This window comes from Mya arenaria, chromosome 17 (genome assembly GCF_026914265.1).
Source record: "Mya arenaria isolate MELC-2E11 chromosome 17, ASM2691426v1".
In the NCBI taxonomy this organism is placed as follows: Eukaryota; Metazoa; Mollusca; class Bivalvia; order Myida; family Myidae; genus Mya; species Mya arenaria.
In genome coordinates this window covers 43706418-43728547 of record NC_069138.1, presented here as the reverse complement: position 1 = coordinate 43728547, position 22130 = coordinate 43706418, and positions in this window count along the sequence as shown.

Below are 22130 nucleotides of genomic sequence, written 5' to 3'. Positions count from 1 at the left end.
ATGAATACCTTAGCTGTTTTCTTTAATTTAGTGTCAAACCTATTTATATTTATTATTTTCATACTTATTTCTGAAAATTGACTCTGTCAAACAAAAGGGCACAGCAGGGTGTAGTAAAGGGCAGCAGGGTGCTGGACAAGGGCAGCGGGGTGCCCCACCCTGCTATTTAGGCCCAGCTGGAGCACTGCGTAAATTACAGTATATTGAGCCATGAAACATCTTTTTCAGCTGAAAAATTATTGGTCTGTTTAATTACGTCATATATTATTGAATTAAAACAGTTTTCTACAAGTGAAAGCTGTTCGAAGGTTTAAAATTATTTTATAACGAACTTTAAAATGCTGTAGTTTCCAAACGCAACAAAGGGCAAGGCCTATCCATGTCTTAAAATGATGGTAAGATGATACACTTTCATAAAATCATGGTCTACAAAAAAGACCTAGGGGGGGAGGGGGTAAAACCTTTTTCCCCTTATCGTCTACGAGTGATTAACGGTACACGTGCCGAAATGTGTGAAAAAAAGTTAATGTCATAAAAGAAGGGAAATGGATTCTTATGGATATTGAAATTAAGCTTTTAATACTAAATTAATGTACAACTTTTCCAAAATGTAAACAAACAGATTGACAGTTGACTTGTGTAAAACATTGGTTGTGTATTTTTCTTGAACAGCTGCTTTGCATGTTACATTGTTTCACATTTTTCAATAAAAATGATGAATGTTTAGTTTTGTTCGAAATTTAATTAATCCTGAAGAGTCGTCTTCAGGAATAAGTAACGATTCTTCACAAATAAGAAACGAAACATTTTAAAAATCTAACGCCCCTGGATGGCTGACAATGTAGGGCAAACACTAAATTAATAAATAACCCGAGTTGAAGGACAAACCAACTTAGTTATCTTTGGTAAATATGCGTTTTAATAACTCCTTACTTGGATCGAGAGTGATGATCCTTTACACACAACAACAGTGATCTTACTCCTTCGTCGGGTCAAGAGTGTTGCTCCTTTGCATTGCATACAATAACAGTGATCTTACTCCTTGTTTGGGTCAAATGTAATGCTCCTTTGCATACAACAACAGTGATCTTACTCTTTCGTCGGGTCAAGAGTGATGCTCCTTTACATACAATAACAGTGATCTTACTCCTTGTTTGGGTCAAATGTAATGCTCCTTTGCATACAACAACAGTGATCTTACTCTTTCGTCGGGTCAAGAGTGATGCTCCTTTACATACAATAACAGTGATCTTACTCCTTGCTGGGTCAAGAGTGATGCTCCTTTACATACAATAACAGTGATCTTACTCCTTGCTGGGTCAAGAGTGATGCTCCTTTACATACAATAACAGTGATCTTACTCCTTGTTTGGGTCAAGATTAATGCTCCTTTCATACAATAACAGTGATCTTACTCCTTGCTGGGTCAAGAGTGATGCTCCTTTACATACAATAACAGTGATCTTACTCTTTCGTCGGGTCAAGAGTGATGCTCCTTTACATACAATAACAGTGATCTTACTCCTTGTTTGGGTCAAGATTAATGCTCCTTTCATACAATAACAGTGATCTTACTCCTTGTTTGAGTCAAGATTGATGCTCCTTTACAAACAACAACAGTGATCTTATTCCTTGTTCGGGTCAAAAGTGATGTTTCTTTACATAAAATAATGATGATCTTGCTCCTTGTTCGGGTCAAAAGTGATGCTCACTTACATAAAATAACAGTGATCTTACTCCTTGTTTTGGTCAAGAGTAATGCTCTTTTGCATACATTAACGGTGATTCTACTCCTTGCTGGGTCAAGAGTGATGCTCCTTTGCATACAATAACGGTGATTCTACTCCTTGTTTGGGTCAATAATGGTGCTCCTTTGCATACAAGTATATCGATCGTATTCTTAGTTTGGATGTTTTAATCTGACAAGATACATTTTAGCTTAACGACTGTCACCTTTCTGACTCACACAGTCGTAAGCTCATTTTGGCAGGACATCTGATTTACAAGCAGGGGGTCACGGATTTGATCCTCGGAATTACCGCTTATTTTTCTTAGCATGTGCAATTCTCCGTCCATCGACTGACCATTACACCCCTGTCTTTATAATGCGTTCCCTGTGATTAATAGTTTATCCCTTAGCAATTGTGTCTGAAAATCGAAACCGAATTTCCAACCTCGAATGGCACGCCAATAGCTCACACCGGCCATATAGTTTGCGAGTGATTCGGGCCAGTAAGCTCAGATGGCAGAGCGTCAGACATGCAAACACCGGACCCGGGGTCGATTACCGGTCTGACAAATTACTTTACGCAGCCTGTGACACAACCTGAATACATTATTACAATCCTGCTTATGTTCGTGATATTTTCATTTATCTCAAAGATAATAATCGGTCCTTAATGTATTCACAGAGGTTGTGCGTAATACGTGTGTGTGGTGGGGGTGTTGGGGAGGGGGGGGGGGGTGCTGGCGAACTAAGTTTAACATTTAAGTCTACTCTGCGTGTGCAATTATCTTAACAAATATGTTGTGCACGGAATGCGCTTTATTAAAACCTTCAAATCCGTATCAGTTTTGTTCCTTAAATCCTGAAACTCGAAAGGTTTCTTGATTGTCGGCTCGTGCATTTTGCTCCATCAATTTGTCAATATCTTTCTCTGACTTTCCTGACTATACTTCGCAATTCTCAGCAACAAGAAAGTACCGGTAGAAAGTATTAATTTGCGCATATTCCGTGCACATCATGGTTTTAGAAAAAATATGGTTATTTTTGAAATGCATGTTTTTTTCATCTTGAACTTTAGCGCACTTGCTCCATTATATTCGGGAATACTACTGCTCAGTTATATATTGCGAATATGATCCAGGATACGAATCTATGATCCAGGATATAAATCTATGATCCAGGATACGAATCCATGATCCAAGATACGAGTCTATGATCCAGAATACGAATCTAAGACCCAGGGTACGAATCTATGATTCAGGGTACGAATGCATGATCCAGGATACGAATCTATGATTCAGGGTACGAATGCATGATCCAGAATACGAATCTATGATCCAAGATACGAGTCTATGATCCAGAATACGAATCTATGACCCAGGATACGAATCTATGATCCAGGATACGAATCTATGATCCAAGATACGAGTCTATGATCCAGAATACGAATCTATGACCCAGGGTACGAATCTTTTATCCAGGATACGAATCTATGATCAAGGATACGAATCCATGATCCAGGATACGAATCTATGATCCAGGATACGAATCTATGCTCCACGGTACGAATCTTTGATCCAGGATACGAATCTATGATCCAGGATACGAATCTATGCTCCAGGGTACGAATCTATGATCCAGGATACGAATCTATGATCCAGGATACGAATCCATGATCCAGGATACGAACCTATGCTCCAGGATACGAATATATTATCCAGGATACGAATCTATGATCCAGGATACGAATCTATGATCAAGGATACGAATCTATGCTCCAGGATACGAATCTAGGATACGAATATATTATTCAGGATACGAATCTATGATCCAGGACAGGAATCTATGATCCAGGATACGAATCTATAATCCAGGATACGAATCTATGATCCAGGATACGAGTCTATGATCAAGGATACGAATCTATGCTCCAGGATACGAATCTAGTATACGAATCTATTATTCAGGATACCAATCTATGACCCAGGACAGGAATCTATGATCCAGGATACGAATCTATAATCCAGGATACGAATCTATGATACAGGATAGGAATGCATGATACAGGATACGAATCTATTATCCGGGATACGAATCTATGATCCAGGATACGAATCTATGATCCAGGATACGAATCTATGATCCACTCAACCAATTTTGATGTTAAACAGATTGCCGATCTACGATCCAGGTCGACACTTATTTAAAGGTTGTTTTAATTTGTCGAGCTACGATCTACGATCCAGGTCAACCAATTCATTTACTTGTTGATGTACGATATATGAGCTACGCACCAACTTAACACACCTTCGCGAATACCGTAGCCCCATATATGTAAATTTAACTGTTAATTCTAATTTTGAACTAGGGCCTAACAGTCTGCTTGATAAGAAACCCCGCATAGTGCTTGACCCGAATATAGGTCGACAAGTTCGCTCATTCGTAGATGCATAACAACAAGGAATATGTGTGATAACGCATGGAGACGATTAGAACAGTGCTGCTTATAGACGTACAGTACTGATAACGTGTCCATACTTAAACTCGTATATTTAATATTTAATCGAGCGGTCAGTTTTATCCTACAAATGCTAATATATAATTTGTTTATATGGAACACGGCTCCTCGCCAAACCATATTCTCTTTTTTTCAATTTCAATTCATTATAAGAGGTTGAAAAAGAAAAACAGTTATGAGAGTGTAACTGGCACCAATTTTACGTGCATACTTTAAAACAGTAACACTTGCTTTAGCAGTTTTTCCATTTCCATGAATGCCTTTGTCCGATATCAGAAGGACCAGAAAATATTTAACAACGGTCAAACCCCGTTGGTTCAAACTCGCTTGGCTCGAATTCCTCATTGGCTCGAATTGGATGTGAAGGCCCTATTTCTTTATACTGAATGTAAGCATTCCCGTTTGGCTTGAATGTTTTGAGGCTCGAGGTATATCCGCCGGTCCCTAGGAGTTCGAGCCAACGGGGTTCGACTGTAATCAACTAAATTCTGAACCAATAGGAGCACCCATTTGGTTGACCAACGAAGGCGAATGAAAACTAAAATTATATTTTATGAGCTTAGAACAATGTTATTTTTACATTTATATTTCAATATTTCTGGCAGGTGTGACAGAGGCGGGTGCAGCTGTGGCAGATGTGACAGATGCGGGTGCCGCTGTGGCAGGTGTGACAGAGGCGGGTGTTGCTGTGGCAGGTGTGACAGAGGCGTCTGCCGCTGTGGCAGGTGTGACAGAGTCGGGTGCCGCCGTGGCAGGTGTGACAGAGGCGGGTGTTGATGTGGCAAGTGTGACAGAGGCGGGTGCCGCTTTGACAGGGGCGGCAGTTGTGGGTACAGCTTTGCCACGAGCGGCAGAATCGGGTACAGTCGTGGCAGGGGCGACAGAAGCGGGCGAAGCTGTGTCAGGGGCGGCTGCAACAAAGGTGGCAGCAGTGGATGCAGCTGTTCCGTTGCTCGATGATGATAAAGTTTCCATACTAAATAAAGTGTGTGTGTATAACTGCACTGCAAAAGAGTATTTTTGTTATGCGTTATTACTTGTATTATTTATTTCCTAGAACGAGTCTGAAATCAAACCACGTAATTTACTCACCAAAATAGAGAACGATACCTGGGAATCAAAGTATTAAATTTCGTTTACTTGTTTTTGCTTGAAAACAATTTGAAGTCGACTCAAGAGTAATGAAGAAACGTTTCCGACAGTAGTTTAAATAGGCCATGCAAAGTACTGTACGTTAGTCTTCTGCAGATCAAAACAATACATATGAAAAACAAAATTGTTATACATATTCATACCATTTCTGAGTCGTATTTGATATGGGGCTACACGAATGACAAAATGGTGACAGCCACTCTCCGTAATAAATGGGGTTTTTTTAAACTAACGAATGATTTACGCTAGCAGCAACTTCTTACAAAAGCAGATAATTGCGGGCAAGTGTAACTGCATTTGTCATAATGTATCGTTTGGATATATATTGAGCCATTCCCAAGTTCAGCTACGTTATGAACAACTTCAATTTTTTCATAGACGCAACAAGGTGAGTGTATTTTCGGTGAGACTCTAAAAATATGTAAACATGTTCGACGTTATCCATGCAGCACATGCAATATGGCTCCATTACAAACACAGCTGAATCGTTTACACTTTAAGACACCATGTACACGCCTGATTCTGATTCATTAAGAAGTACGCCTCTATTTCATATATACAACTGTTAATGTGTATTTAGAAGTACGCCTCTAATTCATATACACAACTGTTTCTGTTTATTTAGAAGTACGCCTCTATTTCATATACACAACTGTTAATTGTATTTAGAAGTACGCCTCTATTTCATATACACAACTGTTAATTGTATTTAGAAGTACGCCTCTATTTCATATACACAGCTGTTAATTGTATTTAGAAGTACGCCTCTATTTCATATACAAAACTGTTAATTGTATTTAGAAGTACGCCTCTATTTCATATACACAACTGTTAATTGTATTTAGAAGTACGCCATTATTTCATATACACAACTGTTAATTGTATTTAGAAGTACGCCTCTATTTCATATACAAAACTGTTAATTGTATTTAGAAGTACGCCTCTATTTCATATACACAACTGCTTCCGTTTATTTTAAAGTACGTCTCTATTTCATTAACAAAAATGCTTCTGTTTTAAAGAGGTACGCCTCTATTTCATATACACAACTGTTTCTGTTAACTTAGAAGAAAACCTCTATGGGAAGCTTCTACAGTAGCAGTGTGTATATACCACGTGATCAAATGCGTCATAATTGTTTTTTAAGGCAATATTATGTTTCGAATGAAAGGTTTAAAATAAAATATGTGTGTGAAGTTGGCTCACCCATCGGCAATCGACAATCGACATTCGATATTATATAGCAAATCTTCAATGCCGAGCTGCAATGTCGAGCTTGACGGAATTCTAGCTCGACATTCGATATTATATAAGAAATATTCAATGTCGAGCTGGACGGAATTCTAGCTCGACATTAGATATTATATAGCAAATCTTCAATGTCGAGCTGCAATGTCGAGCTGGACGGAATTCTAGCTTTCGGTATTTTACCAGAGTTTGATTGAGTGTTAAGTTTCTTAAAACACTTCAACCAACCTTTTCACAAAACGGCCGTCTGACGGAGCACTGTCAAAACATTATTTTGAAAACAAGTTTTGGAGGAAACTGATCACTTAATCAAACGACATAGACGGCCCTTTGGTTCATTTAAAATGGTGAAGAAAAAGGAAAATTATCTTTGTTTTGTGTCTTTATTTGAAGCAAAATGCTGCCTTCCGGCGTAGCATTTATGACTTCATTTAACACGTGGTATACACAAGCTGTGTACTGGGTTTAACAAGAACTCCAAGGTTTCAAATGAGAAACCTGCAAAATAGCCGAGGTTTACTTTACTTAAGAAAAAGCTATTGATATACACCTGGAATTACTTGATATTGCTTAATCTAAAAGGTTACTTATATACACCTGGAATTACTTGATATTGCTTAATCTAAAAGGTTACTTATATACACCTGGAATTACTTGATAATGCTTAATCTAAAAGGTTACTTACATACACCTGGAATTACTTGATATTGCTTAATCTAAAAGGTTACTTATATACACCTGGAATTACTTGATATTGCTTAATCTAAAAGGTTACTTACATACACCTGGAATTACTTGATATTGCTTAATCTAAAAGGTTACTTACATACGCCTGGAATTACTTGATATTGCTTAATCTAAAAGGTTACTTACATACGCCTGGAATTACTTGATATTGCTTAAGTTAAAAGGTTACTTATATACACCTGGAATTACTTGATATTGCTTAAGTTAAAAGGTTACTTACATACACCTGGAATTACTTGATATTGCTTAATCTAAAAGGTTACTGACATACGCCTGGAATTACTTGATATTGCTTAAGTTAAAAGGTTACTTACATACGCCTGGAATTACTTGATATTGCTTAATCTAAAAGGTTACTTACATACACCTGGAATTACTTGATAATGCTTAATCTAAAAGGTTACTTACATACGCCTGGAATTACTTGATAATGCTTAATCTAAAAGGTTACTTACATACACCTGGAATTACTTGATATTGCTTAATCTAAAAGGTTACTTATATACACCTGGAATTACTTGATATTGCTTAAGTTAAAAGGTTACTTACATACACCTGGAATTACTTGATATTGCTTAATCTAAAAGGTTACTTACATACACCTGGAATTACTTGATATTGCTTAAGTTAAAAGGTTACTTACATACACCTGGAATTACTTGATAATGCTTAATCTAAAAGGTTACTTACATACATCTGGAATTACTTGATATTGCTTAAGTTAAAAGGTTACTTACATACGCCTGGAATTACTTGATATTGCTTAAGTTAAAAGGTTACTTACATACACCTGGAATTACTTGATATTGCTTAAGTTAAAAGGTTACTTACATACGCCTGGAATTACTTGATATTGCTTAAGTTAAAAGGTTACTTACATACACCTGGAATTACTTGATATTGCTTAAGTTAAAAGGTTACTTTTACCACCAAAGGTAACTGGTAACTTGATAGTGACTAAAACAATCGAAATAAGATGTTCTTTTGAACGTTACTTAGATAAATAGTAACCGAAATTGCTTTGAAATTGACCTAGAACCTTACTTAGATTGAGCATGTTAATGGAATGAGAAACAAGGAACTATATGTGTGTATTATATATTTCACTGCCATTCACCGAGACTGAGTCATTCCTACTTTACCTTTTATTTTTTAAAGCTGCACTCTCACAGATTGAACGTTTTGACAACTTTTTTTTTATTTTTTGTCTTGGAACTACCCAATATTTTCGAAAATTCATGGAAACCAGTTAAGTTAGACTGCTGACAAAAAATTAGATCGCAGATTTTTATATTTAAGTTCCAAAATTGATGTTTTGGGGCATTTTTCTTAAACCGTTAGTAACGGTTTCTGCTATAAAATATTCATTTTCGAGCGGAAATATGAAAATCTACGATCTGCTATTTTGGCAGCAATTTTATATCATTGGTTTGCTGATATTAAAGCAAAAATTTGCTCTTTCCAAGACAGAAAATAAAACAGTCGTAAAAAATGGTAAATATGTGAGAGTGCATCTTAAAGAAGGAAATGTTGATTATGTTGAAAGGTACTTTAACAATTAAAGGCAACTGTGATAGCGTTAAAAATAACCAAAGCCGATTGTATTATGCACAAATACTTATTAATAATGAAAATGACAATACTGATCACAACCAGCAATACTCGTTTAACCTACAGTGAACACAATTGAGAACAATATATTGTTCATTATGTCACATTCTAAATAGTTCAAAGCATAGCCGTCTTTATATCTTAGACATTTAAACAGCTCTCTCTCTCTCTCTTTATATATATATATATATATATATATATTTACATTTGATCGCATCAGTACTTGCTTGCGTATCACATGCTTGTCTTGAACTGGTAGCACCGCAGCAATACCTGAGAGGGGGGATGTTTCTTCGCCCATTGACAATAGTTCATGAACAAGGGTTCCGTTTCGTGCTGTTTACGATTATTTCACATTTGGTCACATTTGATAAAGATTGTCCAGTACTGAGTGTATCTGTTTAGAATGCTTCCTGGCGGTTACTAAGTACTTAAGGCATTAGACCCATCAATAAATGTGTATCATAGGTATAAAGATACATGTATACATGCATATAAACAACATACCGTTTATTAGAAAAATGGTAATCCTGTTTTGCGAAAGTTTTCTTGAACGTTAAAGCAGGGTGTTCGAACATTTGATTTCATACAAAGCATATTACAGACGAAAACAACTGCTCAAACATAAAAACGATGTTAAATCATAGTTCAAACATCTTTTTGAACAGTATGTCGTTGTAATATATAAGATTTCCCGGAATACTCACACAATAATTGCAATATTAACTGATGATTTTTTACTCCACCCACGCCTCAAAATTTGTCAACAACGTATCTGTTTTCAGCTATGTCTCTGCTAAGCTATTTCATTGAAATTTTAATTCTTAACGAATATTCGAATACCCATTTTGGTATCCGAATACTTGCGTGATATCCGGATATCCGGATACTCGGATATTCGCTTCCATCCCTAGTTTTCACTCTTTACCTGTACGACTACCTGTCTTCATACGAATCAAAGAGGTCTCTGACAGTGAAGGATAACTGAGTACCCATGTATCATTAAACAACTTCTAAAACAAAACAAACGATTTTTATCCAATGATTATCCGACCTATCAAATTGTTATTCAAGTAATGACGGCGTAGTAATTTGGCCATGTATTAATGCCTTGTTTATTTTAAATTGCTTCAGATTCAATGCTTCCGTGCATTGACTGTTATCATTTGGAACATAGATGCGTGAATAAAAATTCATCGATTGCATTGAAAAACGATTGAATAATAAGCTATTGAAATATCGGAGAACTGTTTATTGACAAACCGGACATAGATAATTGGCAGCAACGTCATCAGCTATAATTTTGTGTGATGGAGTGTCCCACGGGTGGCGGCATAAAAAAACGCTATTTTCAAGAAGGGCGTATTTAGAAAAATAAATGAAAATACTAATAAAACTCCAAAAATGAGCATAAAAGAAATAGAAAATTTGTTCATCATAAAAAAGAACTAAATTTTCATTCGTGGCTTCGCCAATCGTGAAAATATGTTTTCCTATGACAGTCGTGAAATAAAATACGATCTTTTATTTCGGAGATTTTGCGTTGGTAGACGGGTCTTTTGTTTGTTAAAAAAATGCACTAACCGTTTGATTTCTTTACATGTTTACATTTTAACCATAAACAAGACATAATCTAAATTCCCAACTCCTGACTGGTGGGTAGTTGAATATTCGCGAATAACCGACTGGAAATGACAGAATAACCGACTAGAAATGGCCGAATAACCGACTGGAAATGGCCGAATATCCGACTGGAAAAGGTCGAATAACCGACTGAAAAACGTCGAATATCCGACTGGCGAATATTCAAATGACAGTGATTTAAAACACTATTTGTTACGAAAAACATATGTGTACACGAATAAAAATAAAATAACTGTTTGATTTCTTTAGGTGTGTACCTTTAAATCATAAACAAGGCGAGTGAACGAATATCCGACTGGCGAGTGTACAAATAAAAATGATTTAAAACATTGTTTTGTTACGAAGATACATCTGTGTACCTACATCAAAATTCATTTGAAGTGTGATTTCTTCACATGTGTACCTTTAACCATCAACTAGACAAAATCTGAAGTACGATATTCGCGAATAACCATCAGAAATAGTCGGGTAGATTACTGTTTAGGGAGACTAAGGGACAAATAGCCTACAGTTTAGGGAGACTTAGGAATACAGTCTACAGTTCAGGGAGACTAAGGACATATAGCCTTCAGTTTAGGGAGATTTAGGACATAGAGCCTTCAGTTTATGGAGACTAAGGACATATAGCCTTCAGTTTAGGGAGATTTAGGACATAGAGCCTTCAGTTTATGGAGACTAAGGACATATAGCCTTCAGTTTAGGGAGACTAAGGACATATAGCCTTCAGTTAAGGGAGACTTAGGATATACAGCCTTCAGTTAAGGGAGACTTAGGATATACCGTCTGGAGTTTAGAGATACTAAGGACATATGGCACACAGTTTACGGAGACTTAGGACATATAGCCTACAGTTTAAGGAGATTAGGACATATGGCCTACAGTTTAGGGAGACTAAGGACATGCATCCTATAGTTTAGGGAGACTTAGGACATATAGCCTACAGTTTAAGGAGATTAGGACATATGGCCTACAGTTTAGGGAGACTTAGGATATACCGTCTAAGGTTTAGGGAGACTTAGGACATATAGCCTTCAGTTTAGGGAGACTTAGGATATATAGTCTACAGTTTAGGGAGACTGAGGATATACCGTCTACAGTTTAGGGAGACTTAGGACATATAGCCTTCAGTTTAGGGAGACTAAGGATATACAGCCTACAGTTTAGGGAGACTTAGGATCTACCGTCTACAGTTTAGGGAGACTTAAGACATACAGCCTTAAGTTTAGGGAGACTAAGGACATATAGCCAACAGTTCATGGAGACTTAGGAAATAAAGCCTTCAGTTTAGGGAGACTTAGGATACACCGTCTACAGTTTAGGGAGACTTAGAACATATAGCCTTCAGTTTAAGGAGACTAAGGACATACAACCTACAGTTTAGGGAGACTTAGGATATACCGTCTACAGTTAAGGGAGACTTAGGATATACAGCCTACAGTTTAGGGAGACTTAGGATATACCGTCTACAGTTTAGGGAGACTTAGGACATATAGCCTTCAGTTTAGGGAGACTTAGGACATACAGCCTACAGTTTGGAAAGACTTAGGACATATAGCCTACAGTTCAGGTAGAGATAGGACATACAGCATATAGTTTGGAAAGACTTAGGACATTAATCATACAGTTCAGGGAGACTAAGGACATACAGCCTACAGTTTGGAAATACTTAGGACATACAGCCTACAGTTTGGAGAGACTTAGGACATACAGTTCAGGGACACTAAGAACATACAGCCTACAGTTTGGAAATACTTAGGACATACAGCCTACAGTTTGGAGAGACTTAGGACATACAACCTACAGTTTGGAGAGACTTAAGACATATATCATACAGTTCAGGGACACTAAGAACATACAGCCTACAGTTTGGAAATACTTAGGACATACAGCCTACAGTTTGGAAAGACTTAGGACATACAGCCTACAGTTTGGAGAGACTTAGGACATACAGTTCAGGGACACTAAGAACATACAGCCTACAGTTTGGAAATACTTAGGACATACAGCCTACAGTTTGGAAAGACTTAGGACATATAGCCTACAGTTTGGAGAGACTTATGACATACAGCCTACAGTTCAGGTAGACTTAGGACATACAGCCTACAGTTTAGGGAAGACTTAGGACATATATCCTACAGTTTAGGGAGACTTAGGAATACAGTCTACAGTTCAGGGAGACTAATGGCATATAACGTACAGTTCAGGGAGACTGAGGATTTATAGCCTACAGTTCAAGTAAACTAATGACATATAGCGTACTGTTCAGCGAGACTAAGGACATATAGCCAACAGTTCATGGAGACTTAGGAAATATAGCCTACAGTTCAGGGAGACTGAGGGCATAGGGCCTACAGTTCAGAGAGATTGTGGACAAATAGCCTACAGTTTAGGGAAACTTAGGACATACAGCCCACAGTTCCGGGAGACTTAGGACATATATCCTACAGTTTGGAGAGACTTAGGACATAAAGCTTACAGTTTGGGGAGACTTAGGGAATACAGCCTACAGCTCAGGGAGACTTAGGGCATACAGCCTATGAGCTCAGGGAGACTTAGAACAAATAGCCTACAGTTCAGGGAGGCTTAGGACATATAGCCTACAGTTCAGGGAGACTTAGGGCATACAGCCTACAATTCAGGGAGACTTAGGCCAAATAGCCTACAGTTCAGAGAGTGTTAGGACAAATAGTCTACAGTTCAGGAAGACTTTTGACATACAGCCTACAGTTCAGGGAGACTTAGGGCATAAAGCCTATTGTTCAGGTGGACTTAGAACATACAGCCTACAGTTTGGAGAGACTTAGGGCATATAGCCAACAGTTCATGTAGACTTAGGGCATACAGCCTACAGTTCATGGAGACTAAGGGCATAATGTCTACAGTTTGGGGAGACTTAGAACAAATAGCCTACAGTTCAGGGAGACTTAGGACAAATAGCCTTCAGTTCAGGGAGACTTAGGACATACAGCCTACAGTTTGGGAGACTTAGGACACACAGCCTACAGTTTGGGAGACTTAGGACATACAGCCTACGGTTTCGGGAGACTTAGGACATACAGCCTACTGTTCAGGTAGACTTAAAACATACAGCCTACAGTTTGGAGAGACTTAGGGCATACAACCTACAGTTTGGGAGACTTAAGACATACAGCCTACAGTTCAGGTAGACGTAGAACATACAGCCGACAGTTTGGAGAGACTTAGGACATATAGCCTACAGTCAGGGAGAGTTAGGACGTACAGCCTACAGTCAGGGAGACTTCGAACATATAGCCTACAGTCAGGAAGACTTCGGACATATAGCCTACAGTCAGTGAGACTTCGGACATATAGCCCATAGTCAGGGAGACTTCGGACATATAGCCTACAGTCAGGAAGACTTCGGACATATAGCCTACAGTCAGGTAGACTTCGGACATATAGCCCATAGTCAGGTAGACTTCGGACATATAGCCTACAGTCAGGAAGACTTCGGACATATAGCCCACAGTCAGGTAGACTTCGGACATATAGCCTACAGTCAGGGAGACTTCGGACATATAGCCTACAGTCAGGGAGACTTCGGACATATAGCCTACAGTCAGTGAGACTTCGGACATATAGCCTACAGTCAGGAAGACTTCGGACATATAGCCTACAGTCAGGAAGACTTCGGACATATAGCCTACAGTCAGTGAGACTTCGGACATATAGCCTACAGTTTAGGGAGACTTCGGACATATAGCCCACAGTCAGTGAGACTTCGGACATATCGCCTACAGTTTAGGGAGACTTCGGACATATAGCCTACAGTCAGTGAAACTTCGGACATATAGCCTACAGTTTAGGGAGACTTCGGACATATAGCCTACAGTCAGTGAGACTTCTGACATATCGCCTACAGTTTAGGGAGACTTCGGACATATAGCCTACAGTCAGTGAGACTTCGGACATATAGCATACAGTTTAGGGAGACTAAGGAACATATAGCCTACAGTTTAGGGAGACTTCGGACATACAGCCTACAGTTTAGGGAGACTTCGGACATATAGCCAACAGTTTGGGAGACTTAGGACATATAGCCTTTAGTTTAGGGAGACATGGGGTATATATATATTATATGAACAATAATCATTTTTGGATCAGTATGGCAGCATATTTCATAGTGATTAATTGAATATTGTGAATCTAAGAAAGAATGACGATAACCACCATTGAACTCACATGAAGAACTTTAATTCTAGTTTATGATCTAACCAAGACTGATGCAATGTTCCGTGTATAAAGTACAGACTCTTTTTACATACCGATGCTTTTGCTGAATTACAACCACCAATTAGGGTAAAATTAAAGCTTCAAATAAGCAGGAAACATTTTATTTTGTATATTTATCTTCCCTTATCAACAAAGCTTCATTTCATTTAAGCAGCAACGATGCACGTTAGATGGTCCCAGTTTATCCTGCAATGGTTGCGGGAGGGTTAGTTGAGCTTTGAGGAGCATTGGTCACAGTAGTAGGCGGATTGGTGGCGACCGTAGGGGCGGCAGTGACGGGTGCGGCTGTCGTCGGGGCGGGTGTTGCTTTGGTTGGAGCTGTTGATTTGCTTGATGAGGTCAAAGTATTCAAATCAAAAACCCCGTTTTTCTTGTACTGCTCGTAAAGCTGCTCTGCAATTTAAATAATGCTTAGTTTACTGCGTTTGTTTGTTCCACCTTCTGGTACAAAAACCTTTTTAACAAGAAAATGTGTGAAAAACACAAAAGTTATAAAATGATTTAGGTACATTATATGCTAATACTACTACTGCTGCTCCTGTTGATGCTGATGATAATGATGCTGCTGCTGATGATGATAATGGTGCTGCTGCTGATGATGATGTTGATGACGATGCTACTGCTGCTACTGCAGCTGCTGCGGCTGATGATGATGATGATGATGATGATGATGATGATGATGATGATTATGATGATGATGATGATGATGATGATGATGATGATGATGATGATGATGATGATGATGATGATGATTATGATGGTGATGATGATGGTGATGATGATGATGATGCTTACTCCGTGTCGTATGGCAGTCACCGTAGTTACAGCCTCCATCTTTACAACATACGTTACAGACGCCATCGTTGTCTTGCGCGCAGTTTGGATCCGTACCGTCGTGTCCGTCACATCTTTTCAAGTCATCGAACGCAATCTTCATCAACACCTTGCACATCTTACACAAACAAAATAGAAAAAATGCATTGACAGTTTTGACCGTTGCATTCGCTAATAATAATCAAGAGGATGCTATCGTTCTTGAATGTGTGTTCAGACACTGTTAATTCAATATTGGCAGACTATCTTACAACATTCATATTTCTCAATGATGGAGAACAATCTTTTTGTATTTGATTGATTGTATCCTATATATGGAGAACACTAGACAGTTATGTCCATTGGCCAATTTGGACTCTTCTATGCCGTTCGTTTTGGGTCAAGGGTCGACTTTTACTTGTAACTATTGCTACCTTTAAAATAGAGGTATTATGCATTTTCATTTTTAAGGTACGCATCGACATGTATATTTATACCATAACATGGATAAATACTTCTATAGATGCACCATATCATACCCACAACTATAACTCTATTTGAGAGGTGAATCTCTATCCATAAGAACAACTGGACCTCGATATTTGGAGGTGCACCTCTATCCATAAATACAACTGTACCTCAATATTCAGAGGTGCACCTCTAGTCATAAGATCAAGTCTACCTCGATATTAAGAGGTGCACCTCTAGCCATAAGGACAACTGTACCTCAATATTCAGAGGTGCACCTCTAGCCATGAGAACAACTGTTCCTCGATATCTAGAGGTGCACCTCTAACCATAAGAACAACTGTACCTCAATATTCAGAGGTGCAAGCAGTCGCACATGCATAAAATTGTTACTTAAGCATAAATCCAACCCGTTGCTACTTACTTCAAAGCTAAAGCATCCGTATTTGAATGACATTGGTCTACCGGGATTGTAAAAATTCGTTGCATAACAAGCCTGAAAATGAAATGTATACAGAACCTTAACCTAGGTGTTGCAGGGTAACTCAACCGGATGTTGCGAACTCATTCTATGATTGAAAGGGGGTCACGTCTTTTAATTCAGTTATAAATATAAAATGTCATAAGGAAGTGGAACCGGTAGTAAGGGCGGTCAAAGAATCGGTAACTGTGCACGCCTCCAAAAGATGATTTTACTATAGTAGCTTTATTTCTTGCATTTTCTTATTTAAAATGTGTGTATCAATGCATCTTTAACACTTCAAGCGCACACTACCAGGGGTCGTATTCGTAATGGAAGTTAGTAAAAACATATCAACATAGTGAACACAATGCTTCATTCTTTAATCTTAACATTATTTTTTTATCAGATTGACTGATTTGTCGACGATATTTCAACATTTTACAAAAGCTAAAAACCCACTAGGGTTATATAATTGGATTTTCAGCTTTTATAAAATGTTGAAATATCGTCGAAAAAAAATGATACAGTCGAACTCCGTTGGCTCGAACTCGCTTGGCTCAAATTCCTCGTTGGCTCGAACTATATGTTAAAGGACCGATTTATTTAAACTGAAGGTAAATAATCCCGCTTGGCTCGATGTATTTTTTCGGTCCCTGGAAGTTCGAGTCATCGGGGTTCGACTGTAAATAGTTGTATTGTGTCCCATGACGTGAATAAGCAGCCCATATACTAGTAGTATTGTATTTTTTTTTTCATTTTCAGGGTCAAGACTGATTTCACCCAACTGAGGCCACAGGCAACTATTAAAAGTAAGCCAGGGGCAGTTGTTGGGATCTGCATCATACTTTCAAGTCTCTGTGGGTGTGGATGGGGAACTAAGGCAGCGTTTAATTCTCGAAGGAAGGGTTTTTGACACGACCTATGAGAATTGTACCTCCCAAGACTTTTAATGCCAGTAATGTCTTTAACCGATTATTGTACCAGGGCATTATTTTAAACAATTAAAATTTGCAAAAAGATATTTGTATTTGTACAGACAAAGTATTCTCAGCCCTTGCTAAGAACAAAATATGAATTGATGCATAATTGACAATGTACCTGGTTGACGTCACAGGTGGTGAATGTAATACAATCGTCGGGTTTACTCACAGCTCCCTGGGATGAGGACGAGTCGCAGAAGTAGCACTGTGATTGATTCACCGCCGCTGTACGTACAGAATATGTTTATTGTAGTGAAACACTTGAAAAATGTTCAACACGTATTTACACAATATTTTTAACAATCGTCTAAAGGATTGTGAAAAGCTCAATGTCCGTATATGTGTAACATAGAACACGTCATATTTTAATACCACTCGTATAAGTTACCTAAAATCATCTGGTATGTTCCTCCATATAATCTAGGTTGGATACCCTTGAAGTAGCTTAGAATAAATTTGGTGTTGCCATACAATTTAATCAGAACTTAATAGTTTTTATGCATTTCAACTAAATGGCCTACATACTCGCCCCGATGCCGCAGAGTCGTTTATTACAGTCATCATCTAAGTTGCAACACCTGTAAAACAGAAATGAAGAATCGCCTGATACAGTAATAATAATTATATAATTATAAATAATTCTCCAAAATTATGCACTTGTTAGTCAGAAATGAACAGAGACGCTTATTTGATGTTTGACTCTTGCTTAAAATGATCACGGTAAAACACGTCGTGTAACTCGTTTCCTTTATTAAAGTGATACATACAAACAGAGAGTAACACACAGTAAGTTACGGAACGTTATTATAAATACATTGTGTTATGTGTAAACATTTTAGGTATGTGTTAATATTGAAGTTATGTGTAAATATTGAAGATCTGTTTAAATATTGAAGATATGTGTAAATATTTGAAATATTTGTAAATATTGAAGATCTGTGTAAATATTAAAGACATTTATAAATAGTGAAGATCTGTGTAAATATTTAAGATATTTGAAAATATTGAAGATCTGTGTAAATATTAAAGATATTTGAAAATAGTGAAAATCTGTGTAAATATTAAAGATATGTGTAAATATTTGAATGTGTGTAAATATTGAAGATCTGTGTAAATATTAAAGTTATGTGTAAATATTTGAAGATATGTGTATATATTGAAGATATGTGTAAATATTGAAGATCTGTTAAATATTGAAGATATGTGTAAATATTAAAGTTATGTGTAAATATTTAAAGATATGTGTAAATATTGAAGATATGTGTAAATATTGAAGATCTGTTAAATATTGAAGATTAGTGTAAATATTGAAGATCTGTGTAAATATTAAAGTTATGTGTAAATATTTGAAAATATGTGTAAATATTGAAGATATGTGTAAATATTGAAGATAAGTGTAAATATTGAAGATAAGTGTAAATATTTAAGTTATGTGAAAATATTTGAAAAATGTGTAAATATTGAAGATATGTGTAAATATTGAAGATCTTTGTAAATATTGAAGATCTGTGTAAATATTGAAGTTATGTGTAAATATTTGAAATATGTGTAAATATTGAAGATCTGTGAAAATAGTGAAGATCTGTGTACATATTGAAGATATATGTAAATATTTGAAATATGTGTAAATATTTAAGATGTGTATATATTGAAGATATGTGTAAATATTGAAGATCTGTTAAATATTGGAGATAAGTGTAAATATTAAAGTTATGTGTTTATATGAAAGTTGAATATGAATATATGAATGTGTCAATATTTATGATATGTGTTTAAGATATTGATTTTAAATACCATTTGTCGTACATTCATGAAAGCACGTGAGAACTTTTGAATAAGCTATGGAGTAAGAAATTTACAGTTGTGTAGTGTAGTTGCACACGGGTGCAAATTTCGACAAATTATGGTAAATGACGGTTTCGCGGAATTTATGCCGAATCAAAAAGCCCATTGCCCAGATTTACCAAAAGATAACCTTATACAGTTTATCAGTTTATGCACATGGCTGATTATTCGCAGAAGAAAGCGTGTGTTAACCATCCAACGCTAACAGGTATGACGTCACCATTGCGTCATATGTACTTCCGTTGTGTGGGAAATTCTCAATAAAAAAATAATGTTTTTATGACTAATAGACATGTTTTCACATGCTCAATACACTGTAAATCAAAAATATCATTATCCTGAAACTTTTATACCTTGAGTATCTATTATTGCTTGATTTATCATTTAGAATAGAAATTTAAGCATAAACTGCTGCGCTATAGTTGAAAGGTCATTTTGAAAGAACTGTCATGGCGAACTGTGCAATTTTTAGAGTTTGTTTGTAAAATGGAGATATTTTTTCTTAGGAATAACTTGACCCCCCTTTTTTATTGGCTTAAAAGCTTGTACTTTAAGAATATATATGTTTATCATAGTCTGCATTCGCTCAAAATGCCTTGACATGTTGTCTAAAAATAATCATATCATATTGAATTATAGAGGAAATGACAATGGTGGTGTGTAAGCTGGTAACAAACGCTCAGAATAGATAACGTGTAAGAAATTGTTCCCTGCTCAAGTTCCCTTATCCAGCGTATGCACTACTATATAGCAAGGACACACTACAAAACAGTTTTCTAACGCTCAGGACTGCTGGCCTTAACCGAAGGCAGACAGGCATTTGCTTGACCAGAATTAGTGGCAATTAAATTTTCATTCCAAAATGTATTTCGAGGTGGATACGTGAAATAAAGTGTGTTCCTTGAGCTAGAAATGAGTTCGTCAAAGCGTGTAACATACAGTGTATCATGAGTCAGCAATATGTTCACCCTAGCGGAACAAACAGTGAACCTTGAGTCAGCAATATGTTCACCCTAGCGAAACAAACAGTGAACCTTGAGTCAGCAATATGTTCACCCTAGCGGAACAAAAAGTGAACCTTGAGTCAGCAGTATGTTCACCCTAGCGGAACAAACAGTGAACCTTGAGCAAGCAATGAGTTCATCCCAGCGGAACAGTGTACATTGAGTCAGCAATATGTTCACCCTAGCGGAACAAACAGTGAACCTTGAGCAAGCAATGAGTTCATCCTAGCGGAACAGTGTACATTGAGTCAGCAATATGTTCATCCTAGCGGAACAAACAGTGAACCTTGAGTCAGCAATATGTTCACCCTAGCGAAACAAACAGTGAACCTTGAGTCAGCAATATGTTCACCCTAGCGGAACAAACAGTGAACCTTGAGTCAGCAATATGTTCACCCTAGCGGAACAAACAGTGAACCTTGAGTCAGCAATATGTTCACCCTAGCGGAACAAACAGTGAACCTTGAGCAAGCAATGAGTTCATCCCAGCGGAACAAACAATGTACATTGAGTCAGCAATATGTTCACCCTAGCGAAACAAAAAGTGAACCTTGAGTCAGCAATATGTAAAAATTTACCCTAGCGGAACAAAAAGTGAACCTTGAGTCAGCAGTATGTTCACCCTAGCGGAACAAACAGTGAACCTTGAGCAAGCAATGAGTGCATCCCAGCGGAACAAACAATGTACATTGAGTCAGCAATATGTTCACCCTAGCGGAACAAACAGTGAACCTTGAGTCAGCAATATGTTCATCCTAGCGGAACAAACAGTGAACCTTGAGTCAGCAATATGTTCACGCTAGCGGAACAAACAGTGAACCTTGAGTCAGTAATATGTTCACACTAGCGGAACAAACAATGAACCTTGAGTCAGCAATATGTTCACCCTAGCGGAACAAACAGTGAACCTTGAGTCAGCAATATGTTCACCCTAGCGGAACAAACAGTGAACCTTGAGTCAGCAATATGTTCACCCTAGCGGAACAAATAGTGAACCTTGAGTCAGCAATATGTTCACCCTAGCGGAACAAACAGTGAACCTTGAGTCAGCAATATGTTCATCCTAGCGGAACAGTGTACGTTGAATCAGCAATATGTTCACCCTAGCGGAACAAATAGTGAACCTTAAGTCAGCAATATGTTCACCCTAGCGGAACATACAATGTACCTTGAGTAAGAAATAAGTATAACCCATCGGAACAAACTGTGTATCTTGAGTAAGCGATCAGTTCACCCTAGCGGAACAAAGGATGTTCTTTGAGAAACAATATACCTTGAGCAAGCAATTAGTTCACCCTCGGTTTGTCTTTTATCGGCTGATCTCTTTCCAATCTGTACACTGCTGCCAGTGCATTGCTGAAACAGGGAAATGTTGTTTTCAGAAGGTATTGTTTTATAGTTATAGATCGTCTACTTATAACGGAGATAACGTGCGCTAACACCAGTCCGTCAACATTATTTTCCGTTCACTAGTTTTAGTAGAGTTCTTGTATTCAACATACTAGTAAATAGAGCACAACGCCTTTAGCTTAACATGATCTAGCACGCAACCTTTCCGGTCTTAAACCTATCTTAATTATCTTGAAAAACAAAAAAGATCATGTTACAAACCTGCTTAGCTCGACATCCACCACGGAATACAATTTCATAAGCTGTGG